At 36.5% G+C, this 22,421-nt stretch overlaps 1 protein-coding gene across 1 annotated transcript in view; it reads left to right on the top strand.

The window, feature by feature from the left end:
* Positions 1 to 4,729: 4,729 nt before the first annotated feature.
* clocka (clock circadian regulator a) overlaps positions 4,730 to 22,421 on the top strand; it is a 58,621-nt gene continuing 40,929 nt past the window's right edge. The window contains exon 1 of the mRNA XM_041258273.1: positions 4,730 to 4,855. The gene's annotated coding sequence lies outside the window, so the exon portion shown is untranslated. The remainder of the gene's footprint in view (positions 4,856 to 22,421) is intronic.

Genomic DNA, 22,421 nt, shown 5'->3' with positions numbered 1-22,421 from the left:
ACATGATATACAATTGTAGTGAAAAGTTTACATACTCCAATGGAAATTTATAATTTCTCAAAAACAAAGAATTTTAGGAAAAATCTTTTGTACAAAAGTTTTGCTTTTGTGGATGATGGAAAAAAAATTGTCTACAAGAATTTATTTCAATTTTTTTTTTTTTTTTTTTTTTTTTTTTGCAAAACTCCAAAAATGCAAATTCAGGGTGCTAGAAATTTCAGTATGATAAAGCAGAACCTAATTCTAGAAAAGATCTAGAACTTGCTGGATTGTAGGTGAACATTGTTACAGAGTATAAAAGGGTTAGGCATAGGATGATTGCTGTCATTACCAATAAGTCAGTATGGGAAAAAGTAAAAAGCTATCAGAAAATTATTTATTGTCATAAAGTTGGATAAGGATACAAGAAGATTTGCAAGCATTTGAGTATCCCAATTACAACTATTGTATCCATATCAGAAAGTACAAGACTCATGGTACTGTCACAACGTTCCATCGGTTTGAAAGAAAGAAGATTCTTTCACCAAGAACAAATAAAAAAAAAATTGTAAGGAAGGTTAATAACAATATGAGATTGACAGCCAAAGATATTCAAAGTGAACTGGCTGCAAGTGAGATTGGGGTTTCCATTTCAATCATTGGTCAAGTATTGCAGGTTAAGCTCTCAATGTTCATGGGCAAAGGGAAAAACAACTCTTAGGAAAACGTCACAAGGACAGTCGCTTAAAGTTTGCAAAACAACATTTGAATGATGGTGTGACAGGGTCTTCCTTGTGTCACGCGTGTGGGTTGCCTCTGTTCAAGCACACAGAGAGACAACTGGAGTGAAGTTGAAAACACCGGCACAGGGGCGCAGGTTTTATAACAAACAGACAGAAAACGAAAGTAAAATCAAGGTGGTCATGTGACGTTACCAGCGATGGTAACGCACAGAGGACTAGTACATCAAGCTGTACAAAAAATGCAAAATAAAACACAATACAACAAACTAGAAATCAAAGGTGCCGTGAAAATGGCATGTCTTGCAGCAGCCCCGATCACAGCAATCGCCATGCTTTTATACTGACGCTCCACTGAGATACGCCCACCCGCCTTCTGGAACAGTTGATTGCTTTCAACTGTTTCTCCACGCAGACGGGTAATTGTCCCCAGCGGAGCGCCACAGCAGCTAAACAATTAATTAAATAAATATTAACAATTAACACAAAAACATACAATAAACTACATATTTCCTCATGTGCAGGGCTTACGCTTTGCTACAGAAGGATATGAATTCTGGTCAAAGGTTTTGTGGAGTGATGAAACAAAAACTCAAGCTATTTGGTCACATAAAAGAAAAAACTCAACCTATTTGGTCACATAAAACAAAAACTCAACCTATTTGGTCCTATAATGGCACAGGAAATTTAGTTTCAATACATGGTAAAAATAGATTCTGAAGAATACCAAAATATATTGGCCAATCATCTGAAACCCTACACTACAAAACTTGATTTAAAGCACAACTGGATGTTCCAACACAACAACGATCCAAAGCACACATTAAAATCTACTTCAGAATGGTTAAAGAGTAAAATCAAGGTTCTGGAATGGCCTAGTCAAAGTCCTGATCTAAATCTGAATGAGAATCTTTGGTATGAGTTGAAGAAGGCTGTGCACAAGAGAAGTCCTCGAAATTTGAATGAACTGGAACAATTTTGCATTGAAGAATGGTCAATAATCATGAAAGAATCATGCAAAAAGTTCACTGACAAATATTGTAATCGTTTAATAGAGGTTACTATTACTAAAGATCCCCCAGCTAGCTATTAATTTAATCTTCCTTGTCAGGGTATAAGTACTTTTGAATTAGCATTTTTAGAGTTTTGCAAAAAAAAAAAAAATACTGAAATAAATAATTGTACACATTTATTTCTTGTAAATTTTTTACCCTCATCCACAAAAATAAAACTTTTGCACCAAAAGATTTTTCCTAAAATTCTTTCTTTGAGAAATTTTTAGCAATTATACATTTCCACTGGGGAATTGTCACAAAGATGGTTGTAGTGGATGACATTAGACCAGAACCAGGAACCAACACAGAATAAATAGAGAGACGTGGCATTTGGTGAAGCTGAGCGCTTGGTTGTGCTCAGCATTTAATAAATGAACAAACAGAAAATAAAAGGTTGAAAGACAAACAAAACAAAGGACACGGCACTCGTAGCCAAAACAAAGAGACAAACAAAAAGGACTACACAGACAAACACGGTGAGCTGATGTTATTTTAACTATTATTCTAACTGTTACCTCCGTCTCCAATCCCGTTCTCCACTCACCGAACACACAACCCTGAGTGAGTGAAAACATGTTGCTTTTATGCAGCTGTACCGAGACTCACTTGCTAATCAATCATTCAATTGGAGTCTCGGTACAACTGCATGTGAATTAATAAAAGTGCTTACCTTTTACCTGCATGTGAAGTGCTGTGCAATCCTTGTGCCTAAATACAACTATACATTGTGCTTGTAACCCATATTACATCCTGTGTACCAATGACTATACACCAACAATAACACACTACACGCAGCATACAACACAGAAATACACACAGGGGCAGGGCAACATTGCCACAGGTATGTAAAGTTTTGATTACAACTGTGTACTGTATGTAATATATATTGTATAAAGGCTGCATCCCCCTATATCAGGTCAGTTTCAGTCACTGTGGACAAGGTACAGGTAGTACTGCAGCTCTAAAAGAGATGATAGCAGGTGCCCTGGTTTTAACAGCTTCTCTATCCAAGACAGCATTTAATTATCCCCCAGAATGGATTAGAGAGATCTTGGTCAAGTGGTTACCCTGGGCTCATTGTAGCAGCTTGGTCTGGGAGTAATTCACTTCACCTTTTGTCTTATGAGTCTATCAAATTAGGCACAGCAGTGAGTATTGTAGATTGAAAACCCTGAGTATATAAATCAAATTAAAAACTAGAGGTTATTGCTTTTTGAATGCAAATTAGAGTGGAGCTTAAACCCAACCCTTAAGCATTGGTTGAAAAGCCCTGTTATTAACTACTACAGCTTGTTTACTTGATAGTACTTTGAAAAACTTTTTTTTTTTTTTAAAGAAGCAGAATTTGAATGAAAAAGTATACTACAGAGAAAGTCACTAGTCACTTATTTAGCGATTTTTAAGGAGCTCAATATTAGATGGAGTAAACTGTTACTGTATACTGTAATTTGTGGAATTATTTAGCGATTAATTGTAGACCACAAACTGTGTATTTGGTTTAATTACATTGTTTTGACATATGAACTAATTCAGAAGACTCAGTTTTGTTCTTTCATACAATACAGACAATCTTCGTTATAGTATTTCACATTCTAGTCATTCCACTTGCGTCTGAGTTGCACTCTTTCCAGCATTCCCAGCATACCTGAGAAGGTGATGATTGTATTTTTCCACTGGCAAGCCAAACTTTCTGAAACGGTTCAGTCCAGTTAATCAGGGTGAATAAATAATTGCATTCATAAGACCGAAGTTTTTACCTTCTGAGATGACTAGATATCTACTGCTGAAAAGGGGATGGTTGTATCATTGCTATACAGTAATAATTCCAACAATGTCTAGATCTTGTTGGTATGCTCTTTTCACTAGTTTAAGACATACGACAGTGTAATTCAACCCATGACTTTCAGTAATGAGAAAGTTATTAAAAAAATAAAAACCAAAATCAACCATGTTGATTTCAAAAACCATAAAATGCATATCTTTATGTATTTATTTATTTATTTATTTAACAAACAGTAAAAATATATAAAATGCAATTAATATTGTGGGCTGAGGGGCCTTGGTAATTTTTCAACTTTTCATGGTGCTTTACAGGGAAACCATTATGCACAAAATAAATAAATAAATAAATAAAATACAGCCACAAATTGTTCAAACACTCTAAAGAAATTTAAACAAAATGGCCAGTCAAAAAGGCTACTGAGTGCAGAGTAGGCACCAAGAAGTTATATTTTAAAAACATTTGGAAAGTGATCTTTCTTACTTTTTGATTTGCATCAACAAACATAAAATAACAAAACCAGAACTTGAATTTTTTATCTAGCTTTAATATATATATATGCACTGTATATGTAATCTTCCGAAGCATATACGTTTTAAAGTAAATTGTATAGGGTCACGACAGCAAAATAAATAAATAAATAAATAAATAACTCGTTTGTGTGAATCGAAGCAAACTGTGCAGTCTTCTGGAATGATGCTAAAATTCAGTCAGATTTAGTGTAAAACTGAACATGTTGGACACTACAGCTTTAAACTTGCGTCCATTTTAGTTTTATTGCAGAAATTCGGTTACATGTATGGTCTATTTATACAATGTGCCTATCTTATTCCGAGTATATGAACAAACTGTTACTATCATTAAATAGTACGTTCTCATAAGGGAGAAAATGGCAAGAATCAGTTGTACCAATACTTGTAACAATCGTCACAATGATGTGGTAAGAAGTAAATCACCAGGGATTGGTGTACTACAGTTCTTTCTGTGCCAGAGGGTTGAACTCTAGTGATTACGAAAAAGTACAGTAGGTGAACGCCTGATAAACTGATAGGACGAAGCTGCTTTCAATCAGGCAGTGTGCTATGCCTAGACAGTGCTAAGTAACTATATAAATTCATGTTTGATTGCAGCGCGCATTTGACCTGATTGGCTTTGTGCCAGCTGAGTGAGTGACAGATACGGGCCAAAAGTGGGAACGCTTGTGTAACAACATGCATTTAAAAGAACATACACTACCGAAATAAACCTTAAAACAAAATTAACAGGGAAAATAGTTTGCAAATCACTATGCAGTGTGAAAGGTAGGTTTACAATTTACATGTCTGTAATTCATAATGATATATGTAAGCAGTTGTTTTAATTATTGTTATATTTTTGCGTTCCGAATGAATTTTATTACACAGCATAGGTAACAACAACACAACGTTACGTGTTTTGATATGTTCGTTACTCGAGTTTTTAAAGTAAACCCCAGTATGGGTGGATTCGGTTGGAGTCCTCAGTATAGGTTTTTTGGCTAAAGTTGAGACTTGGAAAGATACAGACTGGTTTAGCGTTAATTTACTGTAGGTATACATCGTACTCTGGTATTTAAAACATTTGCATGGGTCCTGGCTGTTTGATGTTGATGACAAAATCGCTGGTAATATGGCTATACTATATATATATATATATATATATATATATATATATATATATATATATATATATATATATATATATATATTCTTTTTTGGGGGTGGGGTGGGGGATTTATGACGCTATTTTAATACCGTATATTTTTAAATTAATAATATGTGATTTTGAAGATACACATACGGTCTTTTAGTATTCCAGATTCATACTACCAGCTAATTTACTAATTCCTTCCTACCTAAGCAGCATATTGAGGTGTATTTATTTATTTGTTATCTCAGTTAACCTGTTGCATGTCAATAAATAAAAAATATATCTGCCTCGCTGGCTCTTCCTCACAGCTCGACGGTGTACTATTGCCAGTGTGTGATTGTTATTCCATTGCTCATGCCTTGTGCTTGCGGAGCCCAAGGTAGGACTGCTGTTTTTGTAACTCCAGTTAATTCAACGCAGCCATCTAAACCAAAACAATAATGACGAAAAGCCGGAGAATGGGGGATTTTGCAAGGCAAGTGTTTACTTTTGCATACACGGGGTTTGTCCAGATACCGCTAAGTGTTGTTGGTGTATGTATACGATCATGGGGTACAGACAGTGCGAAGCGGTGAAGGGGGTGTTTTCAGTGTTGGGGGAGTCTTAGGCCTTGTGACCCACATTACCTTCGCCGAGGAGGGGAGTGTTTACTACTAAAGTGCAGTGCAAGGTTGGTGATCATGGGTGTTCTTTATGGGTTCAGCGCAAATGTCTTATTCTGGTGACTCTTCAGTAATATTCATGGTAATGTACCTTAGTTCATAAAAATAACACCAACTTCAACAGACATATGTTTAGTTTCGTTTACGGTTGCATCTTTACAACAAACTTGATTTATTGAATCACCTTGGACTTGTAGTGTACTTTTTTTTTTTTTTTTTTTTTTTTGGGGGTGGGTTCAAAATTTGTATCCTTTGATCACTTCCATATGTGTAGAGGAACGGTTAACATTTATTAACATTTTAAATGTGTTTTTATTATGGTGTGGATCAGTATGCGAAACCCTGACATTGTTCTGTCATTCTCGATTAATCCAAGTTTTCTATTCGCCTTTTGTGGGTGTGAGTTGAGTATCGTGTTTATGGACTGCTGTTGCAGCTCGGTGTTAAACAAAAGCGAGGTAGAAGAGCTGCTAGCAGGATATTACTAGTCTGCAAGTCCCTCTGTTTATATAAATATCAACATCAAGCGGTCAGCTGGTTTTATGAATTGCATCTGACTTTTGCAAAATTACGCGGCCAATCATAAGGCACAAATTATTTGTTAGACTACTGTTTATTGAAAACCATTCTAAAAAAACAAAACAAACAAAAAAACAAAAAGCAACAAAACACAACAAACTTTATAGAATATTTTTCAAAATTTAATATAATGTGAAACGTGCACAGTTCATGTTAGGGAAATCAAATGACCATTTATATTGGACATTATTTCCATTTTTACAGATGCCCTTGACATTTGATTTAGTTAATGAAAATATATGAATGAATTAATTCGTATTTTACCGACTACTGTGAAATTTACATTTCTATTTCTTATCATTAAAGAAAATATTGTGATAATTATCATTATAGTATATTTGTTAATATGGATATTGATTGATTTATCATTCAATCTATTAATTGGTTTATCACACCTGTTTACAAGTGACACAAAGTATTAACATCATGCAATTGTAGTCAGCCAAGCTGAAAGAATACCGCTTCCAGACAGATGTTTGTGAATCCAGGGGATGCAGTGACTTAAATGCCTTTTACGATTATGTAAACAGCAGTATGAACTTATGTTCTTGCAAGTTTGAAGCTGCCAATGTAACACACTGACTACATGCTTGTACTACAAGGGCTTCCCCATAACTTGTTCACTGTCCCTGCAAACACTGTGGCACGCAACTAGGGATGTGATGGTATATGGTAACTGTTAAAAAATATACCACGGTATAATGTATTTTTGTAGTCCATTTTTTAATTTTAAAGAAATACACTGTGATAGTCACTTTTTAACAAAAAAAAAAAAAAAAACTTTAAAGTTTTAAAACACATCTTAATGTTACATTGCTGTAGTTAAATTTCTGCTACAAAACTTGAGAAAATAAATTTTTCATCAATTTGAAAAACAATATTACAGCAGAGTGTGTGTATTTAATTATACCACACTAATGAACCGGTCTGGCTTTGTAATCTCCATTTGCAAATGAAAAAGGTGCTATACATTGACAACGAATCAAATTACAAAGGCAGGGGGTTGTTTTCATAAATTTGTACACACCAAACATACATAATGGAATATTGAACGTATGAAGTTATTTTAACAAGGAAGTTTGCTAGTCAGTGTACTGTTAACAGCAACATGACTGCATACTTATTTTGTTACAGTATCTGAGTTAAACGGAACAGCAAGGCAGATATGTTGCAGATATGAAGACTTACATTTTAAATCAGCATTGTTTATTAAGTAGTCAGACATTGTCTAGATCTGCATAAAAGAAAATTCACAATTCAAATTTCCTCTTGTGAAGGTATTTTAATTGCACTGCATACTGTATGTTCAACTTTGTAAAGATAGTGATTCCACTAAAAACAAGTTTTTAAAAAAAAAAAAAAGGTTAAGTGCACTTTCTGTGTGGTATCAGCCAGATTTTCAAGAGGCAAAATAAAAACTAGTTTGCAAAAGGGGATAGGGTATCTACAGTAGTACAGTACAATATCTCGTGCAATTTTAAGAATGTATGCTGTGGAGCTGTATTTTCTTTGATGCAGTAGCAGTACGGTATGATCTTGGCAATACTGAACATGCAACGCAATTATTTTGTTTAGCACTGGGACAAATTACGCAGCTTCAATTAAAACATATTCTATACATGTCAGAGAATTTCTAAATGACAGTACAGGGACTGCATTGCAAATGAAACCACTGCATTAATGAGGTGTGCAATTAATAAAAACATGCATTATTATACTTTCTTCATATTAGTATTTATTTTCTTGGAGGGATCTGCGGTTTGCACAAAATCTTACCCAGAGTTTATGCTGTACTGTAATCCTAGAGTTTATGCAGATGCTGCAAGGAGCCCCTGAGTCAGCTACTACTGTGGTGTTCTGTAGTTAGATTTATTTTTAAGTTTTGCCATCCAACATCGCAGCAGGTGCTGATACGACTGGCGATAGTTTGAAACCATGAACGCCCACCCTTGCATAGTATTGCTTAGTGCCAATTGGTTGAAATGCTAAATGCCAGCACTCACATGGCAATTGATTGAAACAGTTGCTGTATCACTCTTGCTCACTCATAAACTAAACTCAAACAAACAAAACCCCAAAATGCCAGTGCAACTCACCGATGGACAAACGGTGGACACAAAAACACGGCGATACCGTAAAAATCATGGTGTAGAAAAATGGTTGCAGTTTCGAAACCGTGGCAGTTTATACCATGGTTTACCGTAAAACCGGTATACCGTGACATCCCTACACACAGCATCACGCTCTCTTAAAGCTACAGCAGCTCAATTATTAATCAGTAAATATAACTATAACACAAACTGTATTTTATTGATTGCATTTTGAGTTTAACTTTTAGGTTATATGTAACTTGCACTGTTTACTGCACGTTTCTTTATGCAAACCAGCATTCATGATAAGGTTTTGTGTCATTTGAATAATTTATTTTTCAATTTAGACACTATGGCCCTGAATATAAAAAAAGTTCCTTCCAACAGTCCGAAACTCGCTGTCTCCATCTGTTTTAACCCGACTCTTATCCCGAACGTTGTTTCCATCAGAAAATGAAACCCTTTTCTGCTGTTTTCCGACAGGTGGAATGAGTGCAATTTACAAAAGTGGTGGAAAACTATTCAGTATTTAAATGAGAAACCTATATGGTAATGAGCAGGATTTCATGAAAAATAAATAAATACATAAATGACTAATAAATCTGTAAATACATTTATCTATTTATTTATTTATTTATTTCATTTTGGTATAGCAGCTACATTATCCCTTTCATCTAAAATCGCAGCAATCTCCAGCAGCACATTGGGCTCCATTGCCAAAGTAGTCAGAGTCACTGCACCCATATTGCCCTTTTTAGACAGAGCCTGTTTGAAATAGGTTCACATCTCCATTAGGACTTTCTGAAACAGACAGGACCACTTTAGATGGGAAAATAACCATGCCCACCACATCAAACCATTTAATTTTTGCACAGGGGGTATATTAATTAGGTACCTACTTAATTTGCATAACATTCCTCATACTGTCAGAATTGGGGTTTTGTGACAGTTTTCATCCTTCCTTTTGATTTTTGCTTGAAACATGAAAAACATTCGGAAAGTTAAAACTCAGCCACAAAAGCCCTCCCTGACGGTCGGAAAAGCTTTGATATTCAGGGCAAATGTAAGTACAATATATTTTGGGTGAGTAAAATACAAAATTAACTTGACTTATTGGAAAACCTGGACATATTGTCCACATGGCAATTCCCAGGCAGGCTACAATTAGCTACCTCTGCATTTCTATGATCCATTATTTAGCTGCCACATTCACAATTGGCCATTGAGTGGTCTGGAACCTACGAAGTACAAGAAGCTTGATAACATGCAAAATTACTAGTCCATTCTTTATGCATTACATTTTAAATGCATGTGTAATTTCTATTTTTTCAATGTATAAAACACCCAGTACGCAGCATATTTGGTGCACTGATGCCAGCCAATGTTTAACATACGTACATTTACATACATGTAATTTGACAGTTTGAAAATTTTTATATTTTAGTTTTCCTCTGCAGGAGATGTCTCCAGTTTCAGAAAATATTGCATGTTACTTCCGTGCAAGTGATTCAGAATTTTCTGCACTGTACAAGGGCAATTACTGTACTGTATTTGTTTTCTTTATATAATCTAAGCATATGCCTCCCTTTTTTTTTTATTTTGAGGAGACGGATGCTAAAAATCTTGATTTGTTATTGTGGAAGGAGAATTTCACATTTTTTGAAGAATCTTGGCAGTGTAAAATAAACAATAGGCCTGCATTGTATTTAGTAGTTTATTAGATAGACCAAACCGAGCATAACTAGAAGCATGAAGGTGTCTCATTTTAAGTTAGACCAGATGATGTCAGATTTGTTTTATTTCACTTCCCATGCATCTCAACTAACATTATGTACAGTAACACAAAGAAAAAGGGGGGGAATATGTAGTCATTAGGGGAGTGCAAATTACTGAGGGATTTTTCTCAAGTTTTGTGCCCTTTTCCAGGTTGCCGTACAGGTAGTTTCCTCCCAGTGTGGTTCCTCGCATACAAGTCTTCACAATACTTACTATAAAGTAAATGTCAAGCAAAGTTCAGCTGAGAGATCGCCAGAACATGCAACTCTTTTCAGGACACCAGTCCTTGACAGCATACTGTAGCAGTCATTTGTAATTGTGGAATATTAGACTCTCCCATATGTCTGTAAGTAGGACAGCAGTGTAACACTGGCATCACTCATAATTACGAGCTACAGTTTTCATTTTATATGGTTTGTTTAACATTTAATGCTTAAACAGTTAATCCTGAAATTGCACATTTTAGTTTAATTTATTTTGAAAAAAAAAATGTAAACCCATCTCAGGATAGCAACAAACTGGGTTTAAAGAAAAAAAAAAAGAAAAAAGGAAAACCTGCCTTAGAGGTTCTATGTTAAATATCCAGCATATGGTTAACTAATTCTAATAAGAGCAATAAACGTTGTTGTAATTCATTTTTGTTGTAATGGGATCTCTGCAAACTGACAACCTGTGTGCAGTTTGTAACTGGATGTAGTGCAAGCTGCACTGCAGATGTCTCTAGCATTGTAAGTTACTTGGTAATAAAATTGGTTAATGTCTTTACATCATACACTTGCAAAGAATGCTGTTATATTTATTGTTAACTACTATAGTGCAGATCAGCATAAGTTAGCACCTTATTCACCTGCTCTTTTTCTGAGCCTTCAGAATTGTATGACTTGGCATTACTCCGGATTACAGAAATCTGATGGAGACGAGCCATAGAGGTAACTATAGTTCTTCCCTAGGGGCCTTTAGTTTCCCACTGTCAGCCAAGGTCTTTTTTTTTTTGAAGTCCATATTGCATAGTTATTAAAGTTGTGGGGTTTTTTTTTTTTTGGGGGGGGGGGGGGGGGGGCATAGAACTGTCCATCCTGACTTTCTGACTGTGGCATAACGTTTTTGGAGGAGTCCGTTGAGTTTGTGAATGTGTTGTATTTATTTACATCGTCAAGTTGGATTTGTTTGAATTTTAGGAAGTCAGAAAACACTGACTCAGAGCAAAGTTTTTATGAAGATTGTAGTGTTTGCACCATTTTTGTTTTTGTAGCATATTTTGTAATAGATTTTCTGTTACACCGAGATGCAGGATTGTCCTCCATTTTACTTTGTTGTGTGAAGAGAGGAAGGACACTCAGCGTGATGAAGTAATTTGAGGGAATTAAACAGCATCACGGGGGCAATAATTAGTTTTGTTCATGTGATGGGGTTTTAAGCAATCACATGCCACAATTTCTAAGGACAAGTACAAATACTGTACACTTTGCAATCAAGTGATCTGTGGTAAATACTGTCTGTACACATTATATGGAGACATTTTGAAGGTATCAAAAAAAGCCCCCTAAAAGAAAACAGATGGACAAAGACCAATGATCTAAAATCAGAGAAAAAATAAAAGGGTTCTAAAGTTAAACGAAAAGTGGAGAATTGATCACAACGGATAAACTTGGGAATGGCTCATTTTCCACAATACCAGCCAGAAAACGTACTACTCAGAATGCCAGTTGTGGCAGGAACAAGTAACTAACTGGAAGTTAGTTAGTGTCAAAGAGCATACATTGTCAAAGTGCCATCAACATTGCATGGTGATTTCTGCAGCGTAGGCAACACCCATAGTCTCTACACAAGCAGGGAAAGCTTTAGCTTCACTGAAAATGGCTAGTTTTGAAAAGCTGCAAATAATGTTTGGGACTGTCCCTGCAATTAGAAAGAATCGGTGGTCTGGATGTGTGAATAAGTATATACAGTAAACACCCTTATACTATGCTTATCAACATTGAGTTTGTCCCACTAAAAATTAAAAATAAAGTAGCATCCCTTCTACAAAAAAAGAATTACGGAATTATATTCTGTGTTGGAAAGGGGGATTCAGTTTTTACATCCTATTGTCATTTTATTCTAACTTTGGATCCAAAGATTAAGTCACATCTTGAAAAGCTAAGCTGACCTACATTTAGGTGGAAAAGTCAATAGAGGCCCTCTCTTGGGTGTTACTGATAGCATGTACTGTTGCATTCATTTTCTGCAGTAGAAATTTAATATTGCATGATTGCCTATTCTTTTTCTGTTGTATTATATGCTGCCACAAGGTATACCAAGGCTGTTAACATTGTTTAGTAAGCAGTTTAATTTTGCTGGTTATTGGGTTGCATTTACACTTTGGTAATATTTGGTAATATTTTTTTTTTGGGGGGGGGGGGGTGATCTTTAAAAACAATATTGGGATGTTTTAACAATTGTTTGTAATTGGTTTAATTTTACATTTAGATTTTTTACTTCTGGCCCCTTGGGCCACTGAGGTAGTGTTTTTACTGGCCCGGATACTATTTTAACTGGCCCAATAATAAGTACAAACATGGGCGTGTTTTATTCACCGCTGCAAATGTATTGGTGAGCTGGAAGTACATCCACCGGTGACTGGATCAAAACAACAGTTAGGTGACATTAAATATGGCAACTAGTACTAGAATTGTTGAAACGTTATGTCGGCCAGGGTGTCCTCGGCTCGCCACGCACCCCTGTAGTCTGGCCGCTCACCTGCAGGCTTGCCTGTAAGCTGCTCAGAGCTGTGTTTTCCTCTGACACTGTAGTTCTGAAGTGGCTGCATGGTGGGCCTCCAGTGTGAAAAGAAGCTGACGGCACACGCTTCGGAGGACAGTGTGTGTTCATCTTCACCACTCCCGAGTCAGCGCGGGGGTGGTAGCTGTGAACTGAGCCTACAAATAATTGGCTATTCCAAATTGGGAGAAAAAATGATAAAAACAGTTGGCGACCATTGAATAAAATAAAATTAAAAAAATCAAATTAAAAAAAAAATAAAAAAATCACATCAACTTAATTTTTGCTTTTATAATTTGAATGCTTACTTTAAAGGTTGAAAAGTTCCTAAATTAATGGGGTTTAGTAGGACTTTTATTACTTCACAATTTACAGTGTTCTTGTCCACCTATATATTTAATTTAGTCTGCCCACAGTTCACATTGACAGATTCCATAGGGGCGTCTGTGTTGTCTGTACATTGTTTACGGTGAATCTCATTGGCTTTTTGTCTCGGTGAGTTTGGTGGCTGACTTTAACAACGGTTCGAGGAGCACATAGGCTCACCGGTGGAGCAACCGGTGAATAAAAAAACGTGCCCACTGTATCGCCCTGCTCGGCAAGTTAATAGCAGAGTAATGTATTAGGCTGTGTGTAAGCGCCATTCAAAAATAAAATAAACAATGTTATGGATTATTTGTTTAACCATTCTGATTGAGTATACCATATGTTTAAATGGTAATAGCTGATTTTAATTTATTTTTTTAATCTCCATTTTTGTACATTTAACATGCTTTGACTATGACAATATAAAAATAAAATAATTAGTTATCTGCAGTAAATTCACCTGGTGTTTAATTTTTAAACTATTATTGTGTTATTTTATATACTGTTTATATACTGCAGTATCCTACTGTAGGCATTCAAGAAATGTGTTCATTAAATTAGCGAAGTGCTCCCCAGTGCTTTCTTCCACAGCAATGTGTAAGAATCTAAAGCATGCTATATTAAAAACCAGAGAAGTACATAAAGAGCTGCAATCTTTCAATATTCCTTGCAGGATATTGTAAACATCCGTTTCACACACATATAAACGGGCTGAGTGCACTTGTGAACTGCATTATGAACACAAACAGACTTGTTTCTGAAAAAATCTGAAAGGGGGAGGGGGAAAAAAAAACTTTAGCTCGCATGCATATTCTTTCATGATGGTTTTCAATTTCCGTATGTTTAATAATGTGTACGGTAACCAAAGAGAGCCCACGTCTCAAATAAAAAGGGGCTAAGCGAAGCCTTTCAATGTATTCTATTGTAGTTATTTCAGCCATTTAACATGCACATATTGACGTGCTTGTCAGAAAATGAAAATACTGTATTCAAGATTTGAAAATGTATGTGTACAAATGAGACTCCCTTTTTTTTTTTTTTTTTTTAACAAGGAAACTTGCAGCCGAGCTGTTAGCAACACTAAAAGGTTATGACGTGCGACGGGAAAGTTCGGACGAGTTCAATTATGCCGTTATCGGGTGGGGTGGTGGTGGGTGTGTTTTTAAAAATGGGTTTGTAAATTCTTTCCTTTTGTTTTCCAGCTTTTCGGCACACTGACCAACCTTCCTGCGTTCATAAAACAGAAGCCATGTGGACTATACTTTATACATTATACAATTAAAAATGTTACCGGCCCAATTGGGCCTGTGGTGCTTCATAACTACATGGCCAAACTGCGCTCTCTACCGGCCCCAGGCCGCCGGGACATGGTTAATGTCGAACTTTGCGCCTCCACAGTAGATATGTCAGTCATCTCGCTTGTGTCTGTTCCCCATGTTGGTTCATGGTTTAGCAATTCACTGCTACTTACGTTCAGCAGTCAAGACATACAAAAAAAAAAAAATCATATTGGATAAGGATATTTTGGTTTCAATTCCCATTTCAAAGCGGGAACCCCAGCTTTGTTCTCATTCTAGTTTCGTTCTTTGTAACGTATTACATGAAGCCTACTCTCACAGCATCACTTTCAAAACAAACCGTTGCTGAAAAAAAATAAAAATAAAAAATTGCCGATCGCACAAACTCCAGTGACACTGCTGTGCTGCAACTTTCCACTGGTGCCTCACAGGCCATGGTTACCATGGCAATACCCTCATGAAACTACTACTGGGATTGTTACGTTGCTGTGGTAACCAGGCAGTTTCATGAGGCCCTGTGAGCTCTGTGCCTCAGTACTGCAATCTTTTAGCTTCCTGCCGCTGCATTTTCATAACTGGAGCGAGCAAGTTCAACTCTCTGAATTTGTGACATTTTAAATCAAATTGCAGGCCCGTCTCGTGGACCTACGTTAACTTATTTGTATACATGCTTAACTGTCCTAAAATATGTACTCAATGTATTTTTTAATTAAAAATTTATAAAGAATATGCAAAATGTTCTCACCGTGGGTGTCAGAGGGGACCACCAGCCACACACACTCTCTATTCTCTATCAGCGCCTGCTCTTTATCTTCCTCAAACGCTAACTGGGCTCTATTTTTTCTGACACAACTGCTGCTCCGCAGAGGCTGTCATGGGCTCCGCCGAGCCAATCTGTCATTTATGTTTTCTGGTTCCCGAGGTTGCTGAACAGCCAGCCTTTGAGGCCGCTCTCTCTTCTCTGGCCAAGGAACCCCTTTCCTTTTCTTTCCATCATCTGAGGCCACTCCTCAAACAACCTTTCACTCCAGCCCTGACTCTTACCTTGTGAAATTCTGTTGTTCTTGCTGTTTAGAAAATACTGTTTTGATAACAGAATATTCTGCGTGTATTTACTGTTTATCTTAACAGGGGGGCCCGGAAAGTATTTGGTGGATTCAAATTTTATATATATAAAAAAATTTAAAAAAAAATAAAAATTACCTTTATGCACACTGACTTACAAAACAGCACACCCTCCCTGTATTACTATTAATTAGTACATTCCTCTTTCTTCTCCTTCCTTCATATGGGTCCCACCTATGTCTTTAGGTAACCAGAAGTTACTTATTTACAGATTGTGGCCTGCACATGGGAAATATGTAATTTTATTGTATATTTTTGGGTTAATTGTAAATAAATTTAATTTTTTTAGCTGCTGTGGTGCTCCGCCGGGGACAATTACCTGTCTGCGTGGAGCAGCAGCTGAAAGCAATCAGCTGTTCCAGCAGGCAGGTGGGCGTGTCAGCAGAGCGTCAGTATAAAACCATGGCGATCACTGTGATCGGGCCTGCTGCAAGGCCTGCCGTCTTCTCTGCACCTTTGATTTTATAGTTTGTTGTATTGTGTTATTTTTAGTGTTTGTGCAATCTTGTACAGTCCTCTGTGCGCTACCATTGCTGGTAGCGTCACATTGTTTACTTTTTGTTTGTGTTTATTTATTAATTAAATCCTGTGTGCCAATATCGGCGTAGCAACGTCAATCTCCCTACCTCTGTCTCTTGTATGTTCTCCTCAGCTGCCTTAGGCAAGTATACCAGGACACTACCATGCAGATATACTGACATTTTTGGGATTTACACGTTAAACTGTGAAAACTGTAAACTATTTAATAAACTAAGTGACTAAGTTTACAAAGACAAGCTTTTTTGTGACCTGAGTTTCAGTATTAGCATTAATGTAGTACATTGTGTAATAATATGGATCATTTTTTTAAAAAACATTCTTCTAAGACTGCAAGTGAAGCATGTGAGCATGGAAGTAAAGTCAGAAATATGATGAAAAATATATTGAGCTTGAGTTTTTGGATCCATGACTAACCCGCAAATGCAGTGTGTTCTTTGTGTTATAATACTTGCTCATGAAAGTATGAAGCCTTCGAAAATCGGCCGTCATTTAAAAACCAAGCATCCTTCCTTGAAGGACAAACCAATTGATTTTTTCCATAGGAAGTCAGTGAATCCTGGGGGGGGGGAGAGAGAAAAAAAAAACAGGACGTAATTTTTCAAGCAAGCAGGGTACTAAAGCTCTCCGTGCATCCTACATAATGGCTTTCATAGCTAAAAATGCAGCCTTCCCAGCAGTACAGGACAAGCTTGTGGATTTATCATGTGCTAGTACCCTGAAGCTCACTTTTCCAAAACCAGTTACTTTGTGATTTTTGGTTATCTCTGCACATGGAATACTGTATGCAAAGCCTTTGTGAGTCAGCATTTTCAAATCTGATTGCAATCAAAAGCAAATACCTTAACCATCTCAGTGTTGAAGATGATCTGTGAATGTGATGTTTTTTGATTTTTTAAAGGTGAAAATGTATAGGTTACTAAATTAGTGTTTGACTGCTAATGCACCTTTTAAAGTGTGTGATTTAAATGTTTTGAAATCCGTAAATTTGTTTAAAAATATTAAATTAAATTTTACTTTGGGGGTCACGAGTTGTTCACCATCAGAAAGAGGGTCCCAGACTGAAAAAAGTTTGAGAACCCCTGACCTACAGAAATTGATAGGCACAATAATATAAATGTTTCCACGCTACAGTATTTCATTTTAAGATGGCAAGACAATTTTGAATCGTTGGCAGAGATACATGGCGTCCGATTCTGGTAAATCAAAATTTTCTGACAGTGATTCAGTTTATATAATATAGATGTTCTCAGTATTTATTTATTAAAATAATGTTCTGTTCTAAACCATTTGTTTGTTTTTTAACAGTAGGCTCTACATTCATAAAATCACCTTGTATTTTGCCCTGTTTCACAACTTTTCAATAAAACTTTCAAGGAGTGTTGTTTTTTTTGTACCTTTATCTCTTGGAAAACCAGAAATCTACTCTAATATTTAAAAAAAAAAAACATATGTTTTAGAAGAATATCAGTTTTTTTTTTTTTTTTTTTTTCTTTTTACTTCTTGTAAAATCAGTAAAAGTATTTGTGTGTGGTGTGTTTTGTTTTTTTTTTTTTTTTTTTTTTTTTTCCTGAAGTGTTGTATAATATTCTCTAGAGCAGGGTTTCCCAGTCCTGGTCCTGGGGACACCCTGTGTTTGGAAATATACCCTTAATTGAAAGGATAATTTGCTTTTAATTACACATTTTTAATTGTTTACAGCTCTTAAACATTTGCAGGGTTCTAGTTACTTATAAAATGTTATAGCTAACTTAAAAACTGCTACTGTTTAACAGCTGAAAACAAGCAAAAAGGTATAATTAAGTAAATTATCAGTTTAATTAAGCATTTAATTAATTCATTGAACACAGTTGGAATGAAAATCGGCAGACACAGTTGGTCCCATGGACCAGGACTGGGATACCCTGCTATAGTGTCCTGAACCAAAACTACTAAAAATAGATTTTTGATGAATTTCAAAGATAGAAAGGCAAAGTCAGGTGAAATATACATAGTCACAAAATCGCAGGTAATTTCCCCAAACATCAGTATTTATCAACAAAACTTTCAGGAGGTATCATAAGGTCCCTCTGGTTATTTAATACTATGTTTTTATACATTTAACTCTTTTGAAAACATGAAGCGGAATACATAATCAAAAATACTAAATGTATAGTGTGGTTTCTGAAGTACTTTATAATGTTCCCAGTGTTCTGAAAAAAAGGACACCAATTCCAAGATGATACTGTAAAAAATTTATTTTTAGTTAATCTTTATGTAGGAAAAGTGTCCAAATACAGCCCCCCCCCCCCAAAAAAAAAAAAAAAAAAAAAAAAAAAAAAAAAAAACATCAAACTAATCCTAGGGGAGCATTCCACTGAAACGCTTGGTCCTTAAAGGGTTAAGAGCAGTTGCACTGTGCTTCTCTGTAACTGAAGAGCAAAACTGGAGGGTGGTGTTTAACAGTAAAACAAATTAGATGATGATGATGATGTTAATAATAATAATAATCTACAAACCCTCATTGGCGTAGCTGCTTCCATTCTTGCATTTTTTTTAGATCCAGACAAGTCATTTAGGGCATAAGTGGTTAAATAATTGGGATTTAAATCTAGGAAAGCTGTATTTTGTTTTTAAACCATAGCTTACATGTTTCAGCTGTTTACAAAAATGAAATTCACATTGTACAGCATAGCAGAAATATTAGCCTATAGTAATTGTTTGACTAAAGGCACTTTTCCTGTGCCAACAAGATAGATACTCCACTCCATGATTCTCTATAGGGACCTCTGTCATACTGCGCACAAAGGGATGTGGGATATGGAGAGCTTGGCAGAAGATTTTCTATTAACGGTCAATGGAGTGGTGTCGGATTGAGCTGCTTTTGAGCTTGTTATATTGATGTTAAAAAATGTAAAACACTTGTGAAGTCTATTTTACTCTTGCCCAGGGTGTCTTGACGAAAAACACCTGTGATAATGATGACCCACCGCAATCTATATGAAAAATGCACTTTTCTGAACGCAGTACCAGCGGTGGAACATTAGTATTAGCAGTTTTTATATGTTTTTACTACTGTAACTTATCTGTAAATATACAAAAACAATACATTAATTAATGTAAAGATGGAGTTGAGAATCTTGGTAATATAGAATATCTTTCGTGTAAGTGTGCATATGCGTGAGTCGTATTGCAACTGTATCAGTACGAAACTTGCTCTTGTCTGGGTTTTGTGTCAATATTTATACTGGTATGACGCCAGTAACAACTCCAGTGTGAACAGACGTCGCTTTACTGTTCCAAAGTGATACTGGAATAAAAATGCAAGTGTAAACGGAGCTTTAAGATGGCAGTGGCACAAATCTTGCCATGTAATCATGGTGTGGAAAATCGAAGTATGTATGGTTTGATAGAATCTTCTTTTTAATGTCTCCTTCACTTACTAGTACACCACACTTTGAAAACGATATGTACATTTCATATAAAACTAACTGTAAATACAACTCCTGCAGTTTACAAGTACAGTGTTGTACTTTGATATAGAAAACATGGTGATTTAGTGGGGGGGGGGGTTTAAAGAATCTGATCGCTTTTCTGTGCGTCGGTGAGACAAACGCTTGCTGTGTTTATATTCTCAGGAGTAACCCTGTGATTTAGAGAAACTTTTTCAAGGTATGGACAATGTTTCCAGCAGTTGCTGTGAGTAGTTGTTCAGTGAAATAAACCAGATACAGTAAAAAAAAAAAAAAAAAAAAAAAAAAAGTGAAAGTATTTGCCCTGTCTGATTTTCTGCGTTTTTGCATATTTTTGACATTGAGTGTTATCAGATCTTCAACAAAAATCTAATATTAGATAAAAGGGATCCTGAGAAATAAATAACACACAATGTTGATGCTTATTTCATTTATTTATTAAAGAAAGTTATGCAACACCCAATGCCCCTGTGTGAAAAAGTAATCACCAACTTAGACTCAATAACCTGGTTGCGCCACTTTTAGCAGCAATAACTGAAACCAAACGCTTCCTGTAGTTATGATCAGTCTCTCACAGCGCCATGGAACAATTTTGGCCCACTCCTTCATGCAGAACTACTTCAACTCAGTGACATCTGTGGGTTTTCGAGCATAAGCTGCTCGTTTCAGGTCCTGCTACAATATCTCAGTGGGGTTTAGGTCTGGGGTTTGACTAGGCCATTCCAAAAATTAAAATTTCTTCTTGTTCAACCATTCTTGTGTGTTTCGGATCATTGTTTTGCTGCATGATCCAGCTTCAGCTCACTGGCTGAAGCTGAAGCGATACAGAGCAGAATGATGGCAAGTCGTCCAGGTCCTGATGCAGCAAAGCATCCCCAAATGATGACACTACCATCACTGTGCTTGCCCATTGGTATGAGTTTCTTATTGTGGAATGCAGTGTTTGGTTTTCGCCAGACATAATGGGGCCCATGTTGGCCAAAAAGTTCTACTTTTGACTCATCTGTCCATAGAACATTGTTCCAGAACTCTTGAGGTTCATCCAGGTGCATTTTGGCAAACTTGAGACGAGCATTCATGTCCTTAGTGAGCAGTGGTTTCTGCCTTGCTACTCTGCTGTGAATCCCATTTTTGCCCAGTGTCCTTCTGATGGTGGAGTCATGAACACTGACCTTAGCCGAGGCAAGAGAGGCCTCAGATCCCTGGATGTTGTTCTAGGCCTTGCTCTTGGAGAGATTTTAGCAGGACGGGAATACTCACTACTGTCCCAAACTTTGCATTTGGACAATATGGCCTTAACTGTGGTTTGGTGGAGCCTTAGAAATGGCTTTGTAACCCTTTCCAGGAATTTCTTTAGATCGTGTCATGATGTGCTTCTAGAAACTGTGTGCTGTCAACTTCACTCTGATGGTAAGGGCCAAAGTTAGTCAGATTTATATTGGGCAAGGCTTGCCCAAATCAGACCTGGTTGTTAACCAAAGTATTCAAACAGCTGACCCTAACTATCTTTTTAATTGGGTTGAGTTAACTAGTGGGGCAATAACTTTTTCACACCTGAATATTGCATGCTTGATTACTTTGCACACCAAACAAATGAAAGAAGCACCAAACTTTGGTGTCATAAGAGCTGAAAACAAGTAAAAAGGTCTAATTAAGCACATGATTAGTTCAATTAAGGGTCTAGTTAAGTAATTGAGAGCTCAGTTGGAATGAAAACCAGCAGCCACAGGGGTCCCCAGGACCGAGTTTGAGAACCCATGGTCTACTCTCTTTGACTTGGTCTGAGCGAGACAAAATACTTAACTGCCATTTCGTGAGCCGAGCAATAACAAACAGCCATGCCTGCATGAAAGTTTCACTTTTGCAAGGAACGGTTCTGTTTTATTCTGTTTAGCCGTGTTTTTTTTGCTTGAGAGACACCATGAGGCAGATTGCAGCAGGGATGAATAAACATTTGCTGTAATCAACATTTGGGCCGACGGTTTAATCCAGAGAAGCTTGAATGGAAGCGTTAGTAACAAGCTGCTTCCGGGGCACTGATACGCGCATTGTTTACTTGCTTCTGTCACCCAGGTCAACCCTGCTTTATCAAAAGTCGTGTGAAAGCACATACGTGCCCGCATAACACCTTTTCCTGCCTGGGTAGGGTCTGACCCGGGTAGATCATGCCAGTGTGAAAGGGGCTTAACATTGTCCGTTTTTATAAGACAAGTTTGTGGTACAGTAAAAGTACTGCTGTTGGTTCTTCATGTAGATACATGTCTGTTCAGATTAGTTTTAAGTCCATTCCTTTCTGCAACAGTTTAAAATATTTTTGTAGGTCTAGACATGTTTAAAAGCTTGATGGGCTTTTTTTTTTTTTTCTTGTCCAATTTAATGATTGCTCCAAAAAAAAAAAAAAAAAAAAAAAAAAAAATCAATGCAGCAGAAATACACCTGTTTTTAACGCGGATATAAGAGTGTGGATGTGGGGAAAGTAGGTCAATGGACCAGCGGGTTACTGGGACAGGGAATGCTGCTGATGACTTCATGGTTATATAACCACTGCCTGCTT

Source organism: Polyodon spathula, chromosome 1, assembly GCF_017654505.1.
Source record: "Polyodon spathula isolate WHYD16114869_AA chromosome 1, ASM1765450v1, whole genome shotgun sequence".
Taxonomy (NCBI): domain Eukaryota; kingdom Metazoa; phylum Chordata; class Actinopteri; order Acipenseriformes; family Polyodontidae; genus Polyodon; species Polyodon spathula.
Note: the sequence above shows the minus strand (reverse complement) of the source record. Positions and strands in the feature narration are given on the sequence as shown.